The 22,656-nt window shown below is 45.1% G+C and overlaps 1 protein-coding gene and 1 pseudogene across 2 annotated transcripts in view; both read right to left on the minus strand.

The window, feature by feature from the left end:
- Positions 1-22,656, minus strand: part of LOC126480777 (protein cycle) — a 1,000,752-nt gene that overhangs the window by 88,785 nt on the left and 889,311 nt on the right. The window lies entirely within an intron of this gene.
- On the minus strand, positions 3,560-3,677 carry LOC126482832 (5S ribosomal RNA; annotated as a pseudogene).

Below are 22,656 nucleotides of genomic sequence, written 5' to 3' on the forward strand. Positions count from 1 at the left end.
GTATCGAAGTGAAACGTGAACAATAAACAGTTCAGTCAAGCGAATGGAAGTTTTCGAAATGTAATGCTATATAAGAATATACGTTGCCGTCATCTTTAGGTGACACCTGTAGAATGAGCGTCTTCGCTACATCGCGGCTCCTCTCCACTCTTATCGGTCCCCATCCTCACTATCCGACCTCACGCCGCATCGTTTGGAGTGGTGGCGGAACACGATCGCCGAATGGTAGGCCGACGATTTTCTGTCCTATACCATTCACGTACTGAAAGAGGACTAAGACGATTGTTTGCATGCCTCCTAATTTCCTTTACCTTATTCTATGATCCCTATGCAAGACATCCGATGGAGGTGGCATTTTCTAAATCGAATGCACCCTAGAATTTTCTGATACGTCTTTTACCGGGACGTGACTTCGGAAATTATTATAGATCTCACGCGTAGCCCGTCTCACGGTTCCACGAGTGCCATTCTGAAGCAAAGGAAATCGAGAAGCCCAAGCGAAGCTGGGAATAGTGAGCGAAGGTCGCCCATGCGCAGCGTACAGACGGGGCGGGAGTTATTCCGGCGTAAGGGGGCCAATGTGTGGGCGGAGGCATCGAAGGAGACGGCGGGCGACTACTAAGATTGGCGACGGCCCACAGGTGTGACTTTGAAGTGCGCCAGCGATTACTTGGGCCGGCTTTGAGTTAGCCGCGCCAATTAGCAAGCAATTACGTGGCGGCAGCCGCGCGGGGCTTCCCCAGTCACTGCAGCTAACAGGCGCAAGCAGGGCCGCCAACAGCCAAGTGCCAAACCGGACGAGGTCTCCGCGCCGCCGTGACGTAACGCCAGTACCCGTCGTCGCAGTATGGGGATTCCCACGTGGACCTACGGCGTCATCTGCGCCTTCCACCCCACCCACACCACCTGAATTTCCTGTTGTCGTCTGCGTTCCTCGTTCAGGGTGTAGGCATAAACGTCGACTTTTTATACAGATTTTTCGTATGTTGAATCATCTGTTTAGGTGTCTTGATCTGCTTCTTCTATTGGTCTATATCAAGGGTATCGGACACTAGGCCCGCGCGCCACAGCTGGCAGTTAAGGTTATTTGTGCGACCCGACCCGCCTATGTAACGTTAAGTAAATACCGTATCACGTTACGCGCAGGCACACTAAACCTACCAGTGAATATTTTGGTAGGCGACTGACACATGACAGCCCAAAGAGTATAAAAGTTTTTAAATTATCAGAAAGGAAGTTTTCTTTGTTCTCTTAGATTTACACACTAAATCTAGAATCAGTACCTGTTGAAATGCATATGGAGGTAATTCAGGTCCAATGTGTCTGAGATTAGACGACAAAATTTAGTGATGATGGCATATTATAACGTTGTAAATACATCAAAAATGTTTTGCATCACCTCGGTTCCAAGAGTTTCGGAACCTGTACAAAAAATTGAAAGAGAGATCAACATAAACATAATTCCGCCCTTTATATTGCTCATGAAAACCACACATTGCATGTTGTACCACCATGCAGGGAGACCTTCAGAGGTGGTGGTCCAGATTGCTGTACACACCAGTACCTCTAATACCCAGTAGCATGTCCTCTTGCATTGATGCATGCCTGTATTAGTCGTGGCAAACTATCGACAAGTTCATCAAGGCACTGTTGGTCCAGATTGTCCCACTCCTCAAAGGCGATTCGGCGTAGATCCCTCAGAGTGGTTGGTCGGTCACGTCGTCCATAAACAGCCCTTTTCAAGCCATCCCAGGCATGTTCGATAGCGTTCATGTCTGGAGAAGCAGGGAACCTCCACCTTGCTGCACTCGCTGGACAGTATGTCTACGGCGTTCATCCTGACCAGATTGCCTCTAAACATGTCTCCAACGATTGTCTGGTTGAAGGCATATGCGACACTCATCGAGGAAGAGAACGTGATGCCAATCCTCAGCGGTCCATTCGGCATGTTGCTAGGCACAGCTGTACCGCGCTGCATGGTGTCGTGGTTGCAAAGATGGACCTCGCCACGGACGTCATGAGTGAAGTTGCGCATCATACAGCCTATTGCACACAGTTTGAGTCGTAACACGACGTCCTGTGGCTGCACGAAGAGCATTATTCAACATAATAGCGTTGATGTCAGGGTTCCTCCGAGCCATAATTCGTAGGTAGCGGTCATCCACTGCAATAGTAGCCTTTGGGCGGCCTGAGCGAGGCATGTCATCGACATCCTGTCTCTCTGTATCTTCTCCATGTCCGAACGACATCGATTTGGTTCACTCCGAGACGCCTGGACACTTTAATTGTTGAGATCCCTTCCTGGCTCAAAGTAACAATGCGGATGCGATCGAATCGCGGTATTGACCGTCTAGGCATGGTTGAGCTGCAGATAACACGAGCCGTGTACCTCCTTCCTGGTGGAATGACTGGAACTGATCGGCTGTCCGTCTAATAGACGCTGCTCATGCATGGCTGTTTACATCTTTGGGCGGGTTTAGTGACATCTCTGAACAGTCAAAGGGGCTGTGTCTGTGGTATCCACAGTCAACGTCTATCATCAGGAGTTCTGGGAACCGGGATAATGCAAAACTTTTTTTGATGTATGTGTTTCCCTGTAAGGTTTGAAAATAGTCGAAAATCTGCGTCTGAAATAGTTTCCGTGTTTGGAAGTGCTTACAGATGTAAGCAGCTCTTATCAGTCATGAAAGGAAATAAATTTCCTGTCAGATCCGAAATTACAGACATTCACCTTTCGTCAGGTTTGAAAGTCATTATTGAGAATAATGATTAAAACTCTTATGGCTGTTGTAGCGCGTCATTGTGTAAATTACTTTCATTATAAACTGTAAAACGAACGTTTCGACCGTATTACAACGGTCTTCCTCAGGGCAAGACTGGTGTTGGTCGAGGAAAGGTGGGTGTATTTACTGTAGATGCTCGTGCCAATACGTCGCATTTGTGAAACTTGATTGGCCCTAAAATGTAATTGGCTAGACACGGCGAACGGAAAAGGGTAGGAAAGAAGATACCGGTGGGCTAGCCGGCTTGTAACTGATTGACGACAGTCCGCAGATCAGCGCTTGGCATCCGGTGGGTACGTTTCCTTCCTGGTGTGCGTGGAAATGCACCAACAGTTCCAGTATAGCTGTTTGTTTAGGCTTTCGCGTTCGTGACCGCTCGCGGCCCGGTTGATATGGATAGCTGGCAGTCAGGACGCCGGAAGTTTGTAGCCGTCCTCTCTACCGATGTTGTCAGGTTGCTTAATAACTTCAATCGCCTCTCGTATTTTGCGTTGGCGTGTCCACCACTCTTTCGCCAGCACACGGTCTTCCTGGAACAACATAGGCTGTCCACAGTCACGCCGGTGTTCCGCCACCGTTTTAATATGGTCGAAACTGTGATTTTAAAGCACTCCGTCTTCAGGCCACGAGTGGCCCACCGGGATCATCCGACCGCCTTGTCATCCTCAGTGGAGGATGTGGATAGGTCGTTTTGATGGTATTCTTGACCTAAGCCGCTACTATTTCGTCGAGTAGCTCCTCAATTGGCATCACGAGGCTGAGTGCACCCCGAAAAATGGCAACAGCGCATGGCGGCCTGGATGGTCACCTATCCAAGTGCCGACCACGCCCGACAGCGCTTAACTTCGGTGATCTGACGGGAACCGGTGTATCCACGGCGGCAAGGCCGTTGCCTGACTGATTTTTCCGTATATAATTAAAGTAATTTATCAAATGACGCGGTACAACACCCAGAAGAATTTTAATCTTTATGACACTGGCCTCAGAGGCCAGTTATACTGAGAATAAGTTTTCTCCCGAAATAGGGAAAATAATAATATTACTTCGTACAATATTTTTCTAAAGAAATTAAACTTTCCTATGAAAACTGAATCTGGTCTTGTTTGTTTGGCCCATTTCAGCGTTTGACACCCTTGGGCTATATGATTCATATTTTAGATTCAGTTTGACTTGCACAATCTTTGCATCAAACGTCAAGGGGTGCTATATCACGTCATGGGGAACAAATTTTGTTAGAGATAATACGTTCGCTGATGCTTCCCGGCGATCTACGCGTCTTTATGTTCTCGATACGCGCCATAATGGCGGCAGGACGCAGGCATTCTGCGACGCGCGTTTGCAATGTGTGTTGCCTTTAATCCAGTCATCTGCTCTACGTGGAAGGGGGTACGCCGACCCAAAGTTCCTCATCTTTTCTCCGCTTAGAGACACTCGAGACTTTTTTGTTGAAAATCAATATCAGTTTACTAGGGTGTAGTATGCAGCACACGTGACTAGCAGCCTGCTAGCTTGGTGAAGTCTGGCAGTGCCCGACACCTAGCGTCACCAGCAAATGTCAGCAAACATTTTGTCTCTAACAGGAGCTGCTCCTGATGACGTCATATATCACCCTTACTTTGAACGTCGCAGAACTTCTCTAGGCACGGTCCTATCAGAGGTTGGTATGCCACTGCCTTCCTCCAACCTTTGAACTAATTTAAGCAGCCACTTATTTAAGAGGCGTAGTGTGTAATGTGGCTAATGAACCAAGATGCAACTCAGCATGTTTCACGTTAACATACACTACCAGATGTGAATGAAAAATGACTGATATTATATTCTAATTAAATAACAAAACAATTTACTGTTACTGCCATAGTTAGTCTTACCACAAAAGTTACCATTTACTTTTACCATTTACTTTCCTTACATTACTCGATTAAAACTAAATTTACAGCCATTTTCAAGTTATTCTGCAATAAACACACACACTACAGCGTTATTACAATATCAGAGTCCACCCCCGGTAGCTGAGTGGTCAGCGCGACAGACTGTCAATCCTAAGGGCCCGGGTTCGATTCCCGGCTGGGTCGGAGATTTTCTCCGCTCAGGGACTGGGTGTTGTGTTGTCATCATCATTTCATCCCCATCGACACGCAAGTTGCCGAAGTGGCGTAAAATCGAAAGACTTGCACCAGGCGAACGGTCTGCCTGACGGGAGGCCCGTCACACGACATTTACATTTATTTACAATATCAGAATTTACACCATTAAAAGTCGTAGCGAGTATTTGTTAATAAGCGGAACACCATTACTGTCCTTACTAAGTTAGTTACACTGCATATCACAGTACATCTCAAGAACAACATATTCATTGTTTTACCATACAGGCATCATCATGTCAAGGTCACTTACATGGCATTTCAAACTATGAGGTGAAAGGATCATGTAAGTTGACAGCAATTTCACACAAGTGTCAAAGACAATTCTAAAATGAAATCATATGTAAAATACACATTCGGCAGTTAGGTCTTCAGCAGCGTTGTGGGTAACAGAATATATGGTGTACAAACTTTACTAATCGTCACAGGTTTTCGAATAGGAAACTGGATTGATGATAAAATCTTCTTATTCGTTAGGCCTCATCACGTTTCTCTTCGAAGTACTTCAACCGTTAACGTTTCGATTCTTATGCTGGGACCTTCTTCAGGATTCCATTGGCGTCCCCTGGGTAGCTAAAAAGTGCTCACTGTGAAAAGGTATATGAGCTGACCTAAGGAGAAAGAAGATTTTATTATCAATGACAACGATCAGGAAAGTCTGTAGACTTACATATGTAACAGGATCTTCATTCTTTTATAGAATGGCAGGAGTAGCATATGTAATCCCCATAAATAAGGCAAACATGCTAAATGTGCTAAACAAGTTCAGCTATATTTTGTCCAAATCCAATAAACTCCTGTTACAAGATATAAAATACTGAAAATAACAACGTCCAGTATTTCCCCACATTGTCTTCTGAAGTGTAACAGGTAAGGTGGCAGGGGCCAGGAAACAGTCCAAAGAAGAAGAAGCAGGCTAAATACTTAATGCTAAGATTCACCGAAAATATCTAGAAATCTTTTATCCTGCAGTTCAGTCTGCCAAAGATGTGCATTATTTACAAAGTCATTACATGATTATTGTCTTTGATTCTCGTGCAAGGTCCGCGATATACGAGCGATAAATGACAGCAGTCTCAACAGGTTGCGCGAGCTGTCCGCTAGAGATCAGAAACTATGCGAGTAGGACTCGGATTTTGAGGGTTGCATAGCTTACAATTCAAGGCGCCGCTATTACAACACTGCTGCCTTCCTTCCCATTGCAACTTTGCGTTTATGACGAGTCTGAGAACAATGGTGCTGTAGTCGCTTCCTAATTCCTACTCGTCGACTCGTTCTCTCTCAGTGAAGCTCATAATGGCGTAGCGCAGAGTTAGCACGGAAGTTGCCCGCACCAGCTTGCTGCTACAATATAGGTCTGACAGAGCAAAATGACCGACTGTCAGGATCAGATGGTCTCTAACGAAGCTGTGTTTTTTGAAGCTGTGGAGAGTGCAAGATCCGGCCGCGGTGGCCAAGCGGTTCTAGGCGCTTCAGTCCGGAACCGCGCGACTGCTACGGTCGCAGGTTCGAATCCTGCCTCGGGCATGGATGTGTGTGATGTCCTTAGGTTAGTTGGGTTTAAGTAGTTCTAAGTTCTAGGGGACTGATGACCTCAGATGTTAAGTCCCATAGTGCTCAGAGCCACTTGAATCATCCACTCCACAATGAGAAAAAATATGTCCTCCACCAAACAAAAACAGGGTACACAACAACATCACTGCTACGTCCCCAAAACCAAGAAGTGCGCCATTTGTGTATTCATGGCAACTTACGCCTACGGGCTAATAAAGAGTTAGTGGGCTATCATTCATTTCTGTAACATTTTAGAAGATTGCTGTAAATTTATTTTAATAATTAATCAGCATTTAGAGAACAAACTTCGTCCTCGTGTCCTTTATGGTGTTTCGGCAGATATCGGCAATTTCGTAATTGCAATACGTGTTGCCAAACAAACACCACTCACCACATCTTTCACGCAACGTTCTGTGTCAACGGAGAGCGTTGGTTTGTTTCCCATTACAAATAAAACGATTTTTAAAGCAGAACTTTACGTGTCCGCTCGACAGAGCGTCAGCCCAGTTTGGTCTAGAGTTCGTTTTATCGATATGCATTAACAGAGACAATGAAACAGGATGAACAATCAGTACTTCAGCAGCGCTTCTGCATGGCAGTAGTAGCCAGTGTAGGCGAGAGTGGTACAGCCGCTGCTGCAGTACTGGTTATGCTTGGTGTTATACTGTCTCTGGTAGCACATATCGATAAAACAAATATCACACTGGGCTGATTTGTGACCTCCATATCGAATGCACACCTATAATTATACTTTAAAAATCATTTTGTTTGTAACGGGAAACAAACTCACACTTTCCGTCCACACTGGATTTAAAGTGAAACGACTACATGAAACTGATCACGGGTAAAGGAGATGCCAGACCGAGGTTCATTAGAAGAATCCTCAGGAACTTTAGTCCCTCAACAAAGGAGGTATCTTACAAAACCCTCATTCGACCAATATTGCCTGTCAGTCTGGGATCCGTACCAGATAGGTCTACCAGAGTAAATACAGAAGATCATAAGAACACAAACATGTGATGAGTGGTATTTTTTTGGAGTGATTCCAGGTAGACATTACAAAAGTGTGTGTGTGTGTGTGTGTGTGTGTGTGTGTGTGTGTGTGTGGAGCTGCTGCTTCAAGTTCAGTAAACAGTAGCGTTATTCCAATTACGAGTACTTCTAGTTATTTCTGCTTCCTGTCTAACCCCCCACCAACTCCTCGGCAGCCACCTCTAGCGGATCGAACGATATACAAGTATATATGTGTATACCTATACGTATACCTACATACATACATACAGCTGGATCCGCCAGAGGCGGGTGCCGACGATATGTGGGTGGTTAAACAGGAAGCAAAAATAAGTAGAGGTACGCGTAATCTGAATGACACTGGTGTTTACTTAACTTTGAAGCAGCAAGTCCGAGAGAGTCCTTTACATAGGCAAAGTCGTTATAAATAATCATAGTACACAGAAACTACGAATAAGGCTGCTAATGAACTCGTGGAACTCCGCTGTCAAACAGTGGCAAGAATGGTGCTGCGTCTTCCATAATCCATCTCGGTGGTGGCGCTACTTGCGCGTACAGCGGCTAGGAAGAAAAGTCCGCAGTTGATTCTACATTTTTTTCACTTGTTTTTGTATGTCCATCCTTTTGACAGGAGGCCTTGGGGCCGATGGCCGTTTACTATTGAGAGAAAAAGAAACGCCTATAGCTGTCTCTATGATTTTATTTATTTTGTAGCTACCAGCTTCTTTAACCTCTGGAAATTACTTGTTCCAGTGAAAAATGCTATGCTAAGTTATACCGTAGTTCGGCGTCCTCGTTAAATAGTAGGCCCCCCTATTACCGAGGTGTGCGTCAGTACACATATCATCTACAACATTCCTTGTGAGTCATTGCACTGTTCATACCAACAATCAGCCGGCCGGTGTGGCCGTGCGGTTCTAAGCGCGTCAGTTTGGAACCGCGTGACCGCTACGGTCGCAGGTTCGAATCCTGCCTCGGGCATGGATGTGTGTGATGTCCTTAGGTTAGTTAGGTTTAAGTAGTTCTAAGTTCTAGGGGACTGATGACCTCAGTAGTTAAGTCCCATAGTGCTCAGAGCCATACCAACAATCAGGTTGAGGAAATCTTTGCTTTATTAGGAACGTATCACATGTATCAATTAAGTTTTCCTTGGTTTCAAAAGGAAAGCTTGTTCAGTGCCATTTCGTTTGGGGTCTCTTTTATAAGAGCTGCAAAACTCCTGACGGCTACACTGGCCTATTTGCTGCTTCGGAAAGAGATGCGATATATTGCCTCTCTTCGTGCGGACATGTAAGATGCGATGTAGGATAGCCAGAAATGTGCGTTTTACGTATTTCGTATCTACTCAACAGTCGAGATTGTTTGCACGTTGTAACTTTCATACTTTATCCAAGTACGTTTGTATCTCTACCAAAATACTATTTATTTTTCCCTGTTATTAGAAGCATAAGGGACGAGTACGTAATTAATAAAGTCGACAACAAGTAAAAACATAAAAGTTTCGAAACTATGTTTCGAAACTATAATGTAACTGGTCAATAGCCAAACTTTACCTAAGTTTCACTTGTCTATACATGAAAAGAAATCGATTATTCCATATACTCCGTAATTTTATTATACAATACAGACAAGCTGTGAACTGTACTTTCGCGTTCTGTATAGTTTTAATGTTTCGTACACTTTTCTACAGAATATACGTTCAAAATATATCTGACATAATAACTATTTATCATAAATTGGAATGATTTCGCAGTCCACCTATCCAATTACATTTCCATTCGAAGTCATCGACTTTAAACCTGTCAATTATAAAAGTCAAGGGACATGAAAGGGAGGCAGTGGTTGGGAAGGGAGTGAGACAGGGTTGTAGCCTCTCCCCGATGCTATTCAATCTGTATATTGAGCAAGCAGTAAAGGAAACAAAAGAAAAGTTCGGAGTAGGTATTAAAATCCATGGGTATTAAAATCCATGGAGAAGAAATAAAAACGTTGAGGTTTGCCGATGAGATTGTAATTCTGCCAGAGACAGCAAAGGACTTGGAAGAGCAGTTGAACGGAATGAACAGTGTCTTGAAAGGAGGATATAAGATGAACATCAACAAAAACAAAACGAGCATAATGGAATGTAGTCGAATGAAGTCGGGTGATGCTGAGGGAATTAGATTAGGAAATGAAACCCTTAAAGTAGTGAAGGTTTTTGCTATTTGGGGAGCAAAATAACTGATGATGGTCGAAGTAGAGAGAATATAAAATGTAGACTGGCAATGGCAAGGAAAGCGTTTCTGAAGAAGAGAAATTTGCTAACATCGAGTATTGATTTAAGTTTCAGGAAGTCGTTTCTGCAAGTATTTGTATGGAGTGTAGCCATGTATGGAAGTGAAACATGGACGATAAATAGTTTGGACAAGAAGAGAATAGAAGCTTTCGAAATGTGGTGCTACAGAAGAATGCTGAAGATTAGATGGGTGGATCACATAACTAATGAGGAGGTATAGAATAGAATTGGGGAGAAGAGAAATTTGTGGCACAACGTGACTAGAAGAAGGGATCGGTTGGTAGGACATGTTCTGAAGCATCAAGGGATCACGAATTGAGTTGGAGGGCAGCGTGGAGGGTAAAAATCGTAGAGGGAGACCAAGAGATGAATACACTAAGCAGATTCAGAAGGATGTAGGCTGCAGTAGATTCAAATGGCTCTGAGCACTATGGGAGTTAACATCTATGGTCATCAGTCCCCTAGAACTTAGAACTACTTAAACCTAAGTAACCTAAGGACATCACACAACACCCAGTCATCACGAGGCAGAAAAAATCCCTGACCCCGCCGGGAATCGAACCCGGGAAACCGGGCGTGGGAAGCGAGAACGCTACCGCACGACCACGAGCTGCGGACTGCAGTAGGTACTGGGAGATGAAGAAACTTGCACAGGATAGAGTAGCATGGAGAGCTGCACCAAACCAGTCTCTGGACTGAAGACCACAACAACAACAATTATAAAATTAAAAAAAAAAAAACTTTAAAGAAAAGGTTGTTGGTACGCAACTATGTTGTTACGGAAAAGATCACCTTTGATACATGTGCAAGGTCCAGTCACACTGATGTGACCATCGCCTATGCTCAACGACCCTAAATTTGTAAACTGAGTGCCTGCCGCCGTGGATACAGTTACCGAGCATGGCAAAATGATGCTGTCCAAAATCGGCGGCGAGACAACTGGTGCATAGATGGTAAGGCTGAACGACGGCTGAGTAACTGACCACCCAGATCAACCAATGGACTACTAACAGTGTCTCCTCAACGACCGTTCAGCGAACGGGCCTCCGCAGCAGACGCCCGGTTCACGTACCCATGCCGAATGTTGTTCATGGGCAACGAAGGCTGGGCTCTGAGAATTATGGGACTTAACATCTATGGTCATCAGTCCCCTAGAACTTAGAACTACTTAAACCTAACTAACCTAAGGACATCACACAACACCCAGCCATCACGAGGCAGAGAAAAATCCCTGACCCCGCCGGGAATCGAACCCGGGAACCCGGGCGTGGGAAGCGAGAACGCTACCGCACGACCACGAGATGCGGGCACGAAGGCTGGGATTTGAACTCCAATCCCGCAACTGGACGCCAACTGAATGGTGACAGGTGGCACATGAATCACGTTTTATGCCGCTGGCCTGTACGGGGTGCAAGATGGCACCTGCGGGCAGCAACGTGTCACACAGCTTGCAGCGTACGTGCGCGTTTCGAAGAACGCCAGGAGGAGTTTATGATACTCCCTGGCGACCAAACTCCCCGGATTTAAACCCAGTCGACCTAGAAACCTCCAGTAGCTAGCCACGGCACTGGAGACGACATGGCTCCACATACCCACCGGTATCCTGCACAGCTCTTCCTGAATGAACGCTGTGCAAAAAGTGGTTCTTTAGGCTTTTAGCTGGTGGTCACATTATTGTGACTGGACCGCGTATAATCTTCGTTCTTACTGGCGAGTGGTAGTGACAAGTCGTATGAAGTTGTCGCGCGTGTCATATCGTTTTCTAAGTGTCAGACACATTTGAATGTTAAAACTGTGGTGTCTCACAACGACGAGAATTGAATTGCCTATGTAAAAGATATAGGGTGCCAAAACAAGTTATTTCAACAATCTTTTCTTGAACGCAAATCCGAATATCCTCTTGCAAGCAGAAGTATACCTCTGTTTGTCGAAATACATCGAATGAACGCAATAAGTTAAGCAATGACAATTGCTAAATTCATTTTTATCTCACAATCTTTAATTTACGACAAATTCAACCTCTGCTGGTATCTGTTTGTAACAACAACAACGCTGTACTATTGTACATATAAGTAAATTTTTTTCCATCTGATTTTTCGATAAATTAGTGTAATCGATGTTCTGATTTCATTTCTTTTTTGTTTCATGTCATTGTCTTAAGAAAACTGTAAACGAATTTCAATGTGAAAATTAATGTTTATGTAAAATGTGAAGCAATATTGTAATAGAATTGAAATGTAACAAATGTTGAAGCTAAAGCTGTTGTAACATGTTTAAAATTGTAACTGTGCGTCTGGTCCATACGTAGGCAATGTATTAGGATATGTAGAACGCAAAACCTCGGGTGAATACCCTTTCTGTAAGGGGGCGGTAAATGGTGGATGGCAGGCAAGCGCGGGAAAATGCGCACGGGCGCTGCACGGCACAACGGGCTCAGCAGTAGTAGTTGGAGTTTGGAATTGGTCTGAGCAACACGTTCTGGAGCAAGGAGGCTCTCCTGGAAGACGAAGTTTCATTGAGCCTCGGGTATGCCGTTCCAACGCCCATACAGCATGGCAAAATTCCATAGGCACTAAATGGAAAAGTATTGCGACGCTATGAAGAAATAAAGTGCCGATACGTCAAGAGCCACAGCTGTGGTTGTATGTGTGCTTTGTGCCTCGCCATCTCGCCGCCTGCCAACCGCCGCATCGATACGAACAGGTTGAAACTTTTAGTACTGTATTCGTATGGAACAGTGTTACTTTTGTTGCATACTGTTCAATAATAACTTAAATTTTACCAGAACTTTCCTATCATTTAATTATCCTCACAACTAACCTAGATAGGGTCCTTTCCAAATGTTGTGCAATTCGAGTGTCCCGAAATGAAAAATTAAATTTTGTGTTAATAAGAATTACTTGCAGACCTAACTATGTTAGAATGGTGTTTAAAGAACTGTTTTGTTAATGAACCAGTAAATGAATAACGAAGGTCTGATAAAGTTGGAAGATAACTTTAATATTGATTTAGTAATGAAGTTTAATTATTTCGAGACAGATATAAAGGTATTTAAATGAGTAGGAAATAAGATAAAGAGAGTAGTAACTCATATATTGGAAATCTTGAGCGCATAATGGTGTCAGTAATTATTTTTTTCAATACAGTGATCATACCAGTTTCAGGGTCCACCCCCCCTTTTTATTCATTTGAATTCTGAAGTGTTTTAAACTGATTTGACCAGCAAAGTTAAAGTCAATGTAAAAGCCAAAATTTATCAGTGTTTTATCTTTGTCAAAATTGACATTTTGTGTGTGGCTCGAAAGTGCTACTTCTAGGGTAACCTATGCCCGATTTTAATCAGATCAATAGACAGTACGCAGTTTTGTAGTATACATTATAGTGTAGTGTTATGTATTTATGGTTTTTCCATATTAGTACAGAACGTGAAACTATCAGTTCAATAGATTTTCTGGTTCTAAAAATTTACTATATTATGCAGTGTTACTACGTGTTGTTTTGCATGAATGTACATCAACTTGTACAGAGAAGAAACTCAGTTAATGCCTAATTAGACTGGCGACCGTATTATTAACAAATTGGTAGCATCTGCTGTGTTACTTTTTGGTCCGTCCTGACGTGTAGTTGTATTTCGGACTTATTTGACGTATCATTGTTATTACAGAGTGGGTGTAAGTCTGATTTGCCACCATTCAGGTACACACGGTCAACATCTATACAAAAATCCTGTCTCGTAAGGTGAACCCCACTCACCATAGTACAGGCTTTAATGAGTATTTTGTGCCCAGAGCGCACGTTACATGTTCTCAGTGGTGGAACACAACATGTAAACTGATGCAAAGAAATAATTTGCGAGATATGTTATAAAATTAAGTATTGTATACCAGCATAGGGAAGCTTGAAACTCAAGTGTGCAGTCACAGCAAATAAACACAACAGCACTCAATCAAAGTTTCACAACTGTAAACAAGTCAGCAATCAATAACAGCACTAGCAGACAAAGCACAGGAAGACGATGTGTGGCATTAAGAGAAGCGAGCAGCCATCAAACTGAAAACCCAGCGCCGATCAGAACATTGTCAGACATAGTTTTTTGCCTTGTACTGTGCCTGCACAAGTGCTGCTGTCTGCTGGACGTTCACCCCTACACGTTCTGGCTGGCTATCAGGATCTTTCTCGTGTTTGCATAAGATTGTGGAATGAGATTACACATTTGTACAAGCTTAACGCTTGAGAAACAGACAGTGGCTCTATACTCTCCGTTACGTAATCACGTCTTCTGTCCCTCGCCGTAAACAAGAGCTTAATTTCTTAGACGTAGATGCTACTATTATCGTTGCAGGTACAGTGGATCATGTACAGCATTTAACTGGGGCGACAACTGAAATTACCAGATTCTACTGCTTGTAACAGCTGTTACGTGTGTAACGGAAATAAACGAAATGAAAGAGATCACTGGGTTTCCTGAAAAAAAAGGTGACAGGCTACTGACATTTAGGAAGACACGATCCAGCCACCCTGACGATGCTCTGGACTGTATTTCGGTTTTTACTGAACGAATTTCAAACTTCGGCCTTCATTGCGAAAAAATGCTCAAAAGTATGTGAATTCCTATGGGACCAAACTGCTGAGGTCATCGGTCCCTAGACTTCCACACTACTTAAAGTAACTTCTGCTAAGAACAACACACACTCACCTGCCCGAGGGAGGACTCGAACCTCCGGCGGGAGAGACCGCGCAATCAGTGACTTGGCGCCTCTAACCGCGCGGTCCCTCCGCGGCCCTCCATGGCGACATGGGAAACCTATCGCACCTGTATCCTAGGAAAATCTGACTCGCTGTTTGTCCGTAATGGATCTTCTTCACAATGTTTCGTCTCTAACGTACAAACATCGTCACAACAAACCAAAGCGCAAAAACTTTGGCCGTGTGGGCCGCGTTTTCTCGCTAACCGTACGTGGGAGACTCGAACGATACATGAACTTGAAGTATTCATCTTCAATTTGAAGGTTACTCTTGTGCCCGTGTTTGTTTATAAACAAATTTGTTTTTGCGTAGATTCCGCCTTGAGAAAACACATCTTTTCTCTCGTTTTTTGCATAGACATGTTTCGCTGAAGTCAAAGCATCACCAGTAGGTTTTTATTCGCTTTCGCTCAAATAACAGGAAAAATTGCTTTTTACTGTCAATACATATACAATTTCAGTTTTTAAGTAAAGTATTCACGAATCTGACAACAGAAGAAGGAATTTATATACCTTGTTAATACATGTTGTGTTTTCTGTGTACTTTTGTACCGTGCAATGCAGCTTTAACAGTTTATCATCTGCAACCACTGAGAGCTTAATTCATAAAATTAATTTACATCTAAATTTATGAACGGGAATGTTAGAATGTTACGGTTTATTTTATTTTGTATATGTAAGAGATTGTGTCTCTCTTTGTGTGTGTCTGTGTGTGTGTGTGTGTGTGTGTGTGTGTGTGTGTGTGTGTGTATTTTTCTTTGAGAGCACAGGACTGGGTTCCATTGCAGAGAGCTGTGGATCCGTTTATTATTTCACCGTCGCTTTGTTTAATTGGTAGTTTTCTTCAACTAGTTGCTTCTGCGGGAGGCTGTTGTGCTTTACGCCTTTCCTGTGCCCGTCAACACTGGCACTGGACTGTTGATGTCTGGAAACATGTTGCCTGGTCAGACGAGTCTCATTTCAAAATATGGAGAGAGGATGGAGGTATACGGGTATAGAGACAACCTCATGAATCCGTGGACCCTGAATATCTGTTGCTGGAAGCTCTGTAATGGTGTGGGGCGTGTGCAGTTGGAGTGATACGGGACCACTCATACGTCTAGAGACGACTCGTGACACGTACGTAAGCATCCTGTCTGATCTCCTGGATTCCGACGGACTTGGGCAATTCCAGCAGGACAATGCGACACCTCACACGTCCAGAATTGCTGCAGGGTGGCTTCAGGAACACTCTTTGAGTGTAGGCACTCCCGCTTGCCAGCAAACTCCCCAGATATGAACATTATTGAGTATATCTGGGATGCCTTGCAACGTGCTGTTTCGAGGAGATCTCCACCCCCTCGTACTCTTACGGATTTATGGACAGCCCTGTAGGACTCATTGTGTCATTTCCCTGCAGCACTACTTCAGACAATAGTCGAATAGATGCCACATCGTATTGCCGCACTTCTTCGTGCCCGCGGGGGCCCTACACGATATTACACATGTGTACCAGTTTGTTTGGCTCTTCAGTGAACTTTGCGTTAACACTCAAACATGTTTCACATAGTTGTGGCATTCTCCCTCGACTTTTTTTCTTCTATCTTACCGAAATTAGCCACAGGTCTAACTTAGTACACCGTGCTACCATTGCTGTATTTATCTTGTCCTGAACTGTGGCACGTTTGTATTTGAGGGCCGAGCGTGTTTCTGTTGTTTTTGTGTAGCTGGACTCGCGCTTTCTCCTGCTCATTTGTGAATTCAAGAGGCACGTCGGATCGTTCCATCGAGGCCGTCGTCAGTCCGAAGGTCGCTGGCTATCGTAATGGCACGTGGTGGTGATGTGGACTACAGAGACTGCGGTCAGCCACTGACTTCCGGAGCCGGTTCTACGCTTGACTCTACTGCCCTGGCGCTCGTGATCACCCACGCCACACACGAATTCGAGACGCATGGAGATAAGACTGTGAATAAGCACCGGGACCGTCTGCTCCGTAATCGAATAAAGATGAGCGGCAAATTCCTTGCTGCGATACGCGAGGCCGGCCGGACCTAAATTTGTTTCTGATATCTCGCACCCCATCTACAAAGCGTGACAAAAAAGTGAAGCACCCAGATAAGGGAGGAGGGAACGAAATAATACTTCTCGCACTGAGAGGGTAGGTGATGTTATTGCACTGATTACAAAATCGAGTCGAATTTACAAAGAATTTGACAATATGAGCCCATTACCCAGTATTTAGACTCCCCTTCTGACCTGGGCTCATGCACTAATTCGGTTGAGAAGGGTGTCACAAAACCGTTGTGTCCTCTCCTGAGGCAAGCTGGCCCACAATTGTTATAACTGGTCCTTGATGTCTGGTACGCCGGCACTGGCACGAAGTTGACGTCAGAACTGGTCCCACACATGCACTGTCTGAGACACATCTGGGGTCTTGCAGACAGACAGTTCATAGAGGTACGCGCCGTGTGTGAACGAACATTGTCCTGTTGAAAAATGGCATTAGAATACTGCGGCATGAGAGGTAACACACGAGGAAGCAGAACGTCCGGGACGTGCCGTTGTGCCGTCGGAGTCCCCTCAGTCACTGCCACCCGTGATCTGAATTCATACCCGTCAGCTTCCCTACAATTAAGCCGGAAGTAACAGCGCTGTGCTTCTCCAAAAATTTGGAAGAATGGGACTTCTCCCATGGTCGCCGCCATACTCGCCGACGATGGTTATTCAGCGTACTGCAGAATTGCGATTCTTCGCTGAACACAATGCGACGCTATTCATCAACAGTCCATACTTCCCGGTCACGCCACCACTCCAAGCATAGCCTTTCGCGTTTTGTTGTTAACGTTCGCATACGCCTACGCCTACGCCTAGGCATAGACGTTAAAGTAACCTCTGGCGTGCCACAGGGGAGTGTTATGGGACCATTGCTTTTCACAATATATATAAATGACCTAGTAGATAGTGTCGGAAGTTCCATGCGGCTTTTCGCGGATGATGCTGTAGTATACAGAGAAGTTGCAGCATTAGAAAATTGTAGCGAAATGCAGGAAGGTCTGCAGCGGATAGGCACTTGGTGCAGGGAGTGGCAACTGACCCTTAACATAAAAAAATGTAATGTATTGCGAATACATAGAAAGAAGGATCCTTTACTGTATGATTATATGATAGCGGAACAAACACTGGTAGCAGTTACTTCTGTAAAATATCTGGGAGTATGCGTGCGGAACGATTTGAAGTGGAATGATCATATAAAATTAATTGTTGGTAAGGCGGGTACCAGGTTGAGATTCATTGGGAGAGTGCTTAGAAAATGTAGTCCATCAACAAAGGAGGTGGCTTACAAAACACTCGTTCGACCTATACTTGAGTATTGCTCATCAGTGTGGGATACGTACAGATCGGTCTGACGGAGGAGATAGAGAAGATCCAAAGAAGAGCGGCGCGTTTCGTCACAGGGTTATTTGGTAACCGTGATAGCGTTACGGAGATGTTTAATAAACTCAAGTGGCAGACTCTGCAAGAGAGGCGCTCTTCATCGCGGTGTAGCTTGCTCGCCAGGTTTCGAGAGGGTGCGTTTCTGGATGAGGTATCGAATATATTGCTTCCCCCTACTTATACCTCCCGAGGAGATCACGAATGTAAAATTAGAGAGATTAGAGCGCGCACGGAGGCTTTCAGACAGTCGTTCTTCCCGCGAACCATACGCGACTGGAACAGGAAAGGGAGGTAATGACAGTGGCACGTAAAGTGCCCTCCGCCACACACCGTTGGGTGGCTTGCGGAGTATAAATGTAGATGTAGATGTAGGTGTGCGTCTTCTCATGTACAGTGACTCATAAGGCACAATAGTAGTGCTAACTACACTCCTGGAAATGGAAAAAAGAACACATTGACACCGGTGTGTCAGACCCACCATACTTGCTCCGGACACTGCGAGAGGGCTGTACAAGCAATGATCACACGCACGGCACAACGGACACACCAGGAACCGCGGTGTTGGCCGTCGAATGGCGCTAGCTGCGCAGCATTTGTGCACCGCCGCCGTCAGTGTCAGCCAGTTTGCCGAGGCATACGGAGCTCCATCGCAGTCTTTAACACTGATAGCATGCCGCGACAGCGTGGACGTGAACCGTATGTGCAGTTGACGGACTTTGAGCGAGGGCGTGTAGTGGGCATGCGGGAGGCCGGGTGGACGTACCGCCGAATTGCTCAACACGTGGGGCGTGAGGTCTCCACAGTACATCGATGTTGTCGCCAGTGGTCAGCGGAAGGTGCACGTGCCCGTCGACCTGGGACCGGACCGCAGCGACGCACGGATGCACGCCAAGACCGTAGGATCCTACGCAGTGCCGTAGGGGACCGCACCGCCACTTCCCAGCAAATTAGGGACACTGTTACTCCTGGGGTATCGGCGAGGACCATTCGCAACCGTCTCCATGAAGCTGGGCTACGGTCCCGCACACCGTTAGGCCGTCTTCCGCTCACGCCCCAACATCGTGCAGCCCGCCTCCAGTGGTGTCGCGACAGGCGTGAATGGAGGGACGAATGGAGACGTGTCGTCTTCAGCGATGAGAGTCGCTTCTGCCTTGGTGCCAATGATGGGCGTATGCGTGTTTGGCGCCGTGCAGGTGAGCGCCACAATCAGGACTGCATACGACCGAGGCACACAGGGCCAACACCTGGCATCATGGTGTGGGGAGCGATCTCCTACACTGGCCGTACACCACTGGTGATCGTCGAGGGGACACTGAATAGTGCACGGTACATCCAAACCGTCATCGAACCCATCGTTCTACCATTCCTAGACCGGCAAGGGAACTTGCTGTTCCAACAGGACAATGCACGTCCGCATGTATCCCGTGCCAACCAACGTGCTCTAGAAGGTGTAAGTCAACTACCCTGGCCAGCAAGATCTCCGGATCTGTCTCCCATTGAGCATGTTTGGGACTGGATGAAGCGTCGTCTCACGCGGTCTGCACGTCCAGCACGAACGCTGGTCCAACTGAGGCGCCAGGTGGAAATGGCATGGCAAGCCGTTCCACAGGACTACATCCAGCATCTCTACGATCGTCTCCATGGGAGAGTAGCAGCCTGCATTGCTGCGAAAGGTGGATATACACTGTACTAGTGCCGACATTGTGCATGCTCTGTTGCCTGTGTCTATGTGCCTGTGGTTCTGTCAGTGTGATCATGTGATGTATCTGACCCCAGGAATGTGTCAATAAAGTTTCCCCTTCCTGGGACAATGAATTCACGGTGTTGTTATTTCAATTTCCAGGAGTGTATATAAATGCTCTGATATGGTACAGGAGCAGAAGCCATGCTGCTGATAATACTGACCGCGAAACTACCAAGTGTAGCCATCTGAAGGTGGGCATAATGGCTCGAAACCGGTGGTGAAATAAGACTCGCCGGCCGCAGTAGTCGAGCTGTTCTAGGCGATTCAGTCCGGAACCGCGTTGCTGCTACGGTCGCAGGTTCTAATCCTGCCTCGGGCAGTTAGGTTAGTTAGGTTTAAGTAGTTCTGAGTTCTAGGGGACTGATGACCTCAGATGTTAAGACCCATAGTGCTCAGAGCCATTTGAACCATTTTGAAATAAGACTTTTCCAAAAGAATTTTCGGCTGGTTGCGATCTCGGCAATCTTGAGAGCGCAGTCTGTTCTGCAATGTTAACATTTTTTCCACCTGGCTCGCAACTGCTCCGTCATTGGTGTCTGCTTCAAATCTAGTGTCAGTAACCACTACCAGATATTCGGAGCCGCGCGCGGTAGCCCCGCGGCCTGAGGCGCCTTGCCACGGTTCGCGCGACTCCCCCGTCGGAGGTTCGAGTCCTCCCTCGGGCGCGTGTGCGTGTGTGTGTGTGTGTGTGTGTGTGTGTGTGTGTGCGCGTGTGTTGTCCTTAGCGTAAGTTCGTTTAAGCTAGATTAAGCAGTGTGTAAGCCAAGGGACCGATGACCTCAGCAGTTTGGTCCCATAGGAACTTACCACAACCACCACCAAATATTTTGTTTTTGTTAGACTCAACTGTAGTCCTGTTATACACCTGGTATAAACGTCGGACATGCATTGACAAAAGTGAATTTTGTAATAGAGATGTGTAATGCAAAATGCAACGAAGCAGAAAACTAATAGGATGTACAAAGTCTTTAGTTGGGCCAAGAAAATTTCTAACAATAATAAGAAAAGAGTGGAATTTAGATGTTGACCTCAAAAGAAGGATAATACCTATGGAAATGGACTTTTTATGAAGGAGCGAATCGAGAAAGAAACTGATGAAGTAAGAGATAGAATGAAGACATATGAAACAGGGGTAGGACTGAAAAAAAAAATCATTGAAGTCGTATGGACATTTCTTGAGAATGCCAGATCACCGAAGGCAAAAGAAAATTTTTGAAAGCAAACCGCCTGGGCACAGGTAAACGCGGCAGACCACGACGTTCTTGGAAAAACCACATAAGCTATAGTTCGATTAAAATAACTTGATAGTTGACGTCAGTCACTTGCCGCTACAGTGTTGACACATCGGCTACCGCTCGGTAATGGGCGACTCACAAGCACGGAGGGTTACTTCAGAAATGCTATTAGTGTGTAACGCTCAGAAATGTTGTAAGCGGCCGCCGCGAGGTGTGACCGAAACGCGAGATGCTCTGTCAACAGCTGATTTTAAGTGTCCAATAACTGACGGGTTTTGTAGCCCTGAATTTAAAACTCATGTCCTAACATAACTACAACCTCGTGATGTGCAACGTACCCGAGAAAACAGCGGTTAACAATCAGTTGCAGACCTAAAATCACGATACCTTTGTTTACGCCGATTAAAGCTATCCCGCACGAGCAAACTCAAGATAGAAAAATTTCACTTTCAACGATAAAAAACAAACTGTAACTTCTCGCACTGGCTACATGATCTGCCGCTTAACCAACCGATGAGCAGTACTGACTGGCACTTGGTTGTAGATTATAGACTATACTTGCAGACTCCAAATGAAGAAAGAAAGATAGGAAAAAAATAAGGGCAAACAAAAAAAGTCGATACAATAATGAAAATGACATTGTAAAGCATTAAAATTAAAAAATATTTAATTCAATTAATGGGACAAAATTAATACTGCAAGTCTCTTGATTAGTTTTATAAGTAAAAAGAACTCGTTATGTTGCACGAGTTTCGAGTCTACGGCCTCTAAAGTGCTAACCGTTGCGCTTCGACACATGGACGACTTAAGGTGTTGCACTGATTATAGTATGATATTTCAGTAGCAACGATGAATTGCAGCTTCCAAAAATTTGGTTTCACGTAACGTCGTGCGAAGCTTTCCTGATATAAGTCGACCTCTATGATTATGATGGGTAGATCACATAACTAATGAGGAAGTATTGAATAGGATTGGGGAGAAGAGAAGTTTGTGGCACAACTTGACCAGAAGAAGGGATCGGTTGGTAGGACATGTTCTGAGGCATCAAGGGATCACCAATTTAGTATTGGAGGGCAGCGTGGAGGGTAAAAATCGTAGGGGGAGACCAAGAGATGAATACACTAAGCAGATTCAGAAGGATGTAGGTTGCAGTAGGTACTGGGAGATGAAAAAGCTTGCACAGGATAGAGTAGCATGGAGAGCTGCATCAAACCAGTCTCAGGACTGAAGACCACAACAACAACAACATGATTATGATAACTATATACGTGACGCTGGATCGCGTGTAGTGCGGAAGGATCCAGAATTGTTCGGTTAGTATCGTGCATGAAACCCGTGTATACCGTTAGCAACGTGTGTGTGTGTGTGTGTGTGTGTGTGTGTGTGTGTGTGTGTGTGTGTGTGTGTGTTTGTGTGTGTGTGTGTGTGTTGTATGTGTTGTATTGTATTTGGTATGGTTATCAAGTGTAGTGAAATACAAAATTAAAGGGCCAGAGCCGTGATTCGAGATCCAAACACAAGAAGAAAGAAAGCCGGACAAGGTGAACTGACCAATTATTGTGACAGTTTGACAACGGCGAATGGTTCAGGCGTGACGTTGAGTGCTCTGATTGGAGGAAACCACCTGCAGCCTATGAAGTTTCAACTATCGACTAATTTTAATCAGATTATAACTAACGGACCTTCGCTGTGTATACAAGGATGATGCCCCGTAAAGAGAGGCGTGGCAGAATATAATAGGAATACTGCCAAA

The sequence above is a fragment of the Schistocerca serialis genome, chromosome 5, assembly GCF_023864345.2.
Source record: "Schistocerca serialis cubense isolate TAMUIC-IGC-003099 chromosome 5, iqSchSeri2.2, whole genome shotgun sequence".
NCBI lineage: Eukaryota > Metazoa > Arthropoda > Insecta > Orthoptera > Acrididae > Schistocerca > Schistocerca serialis.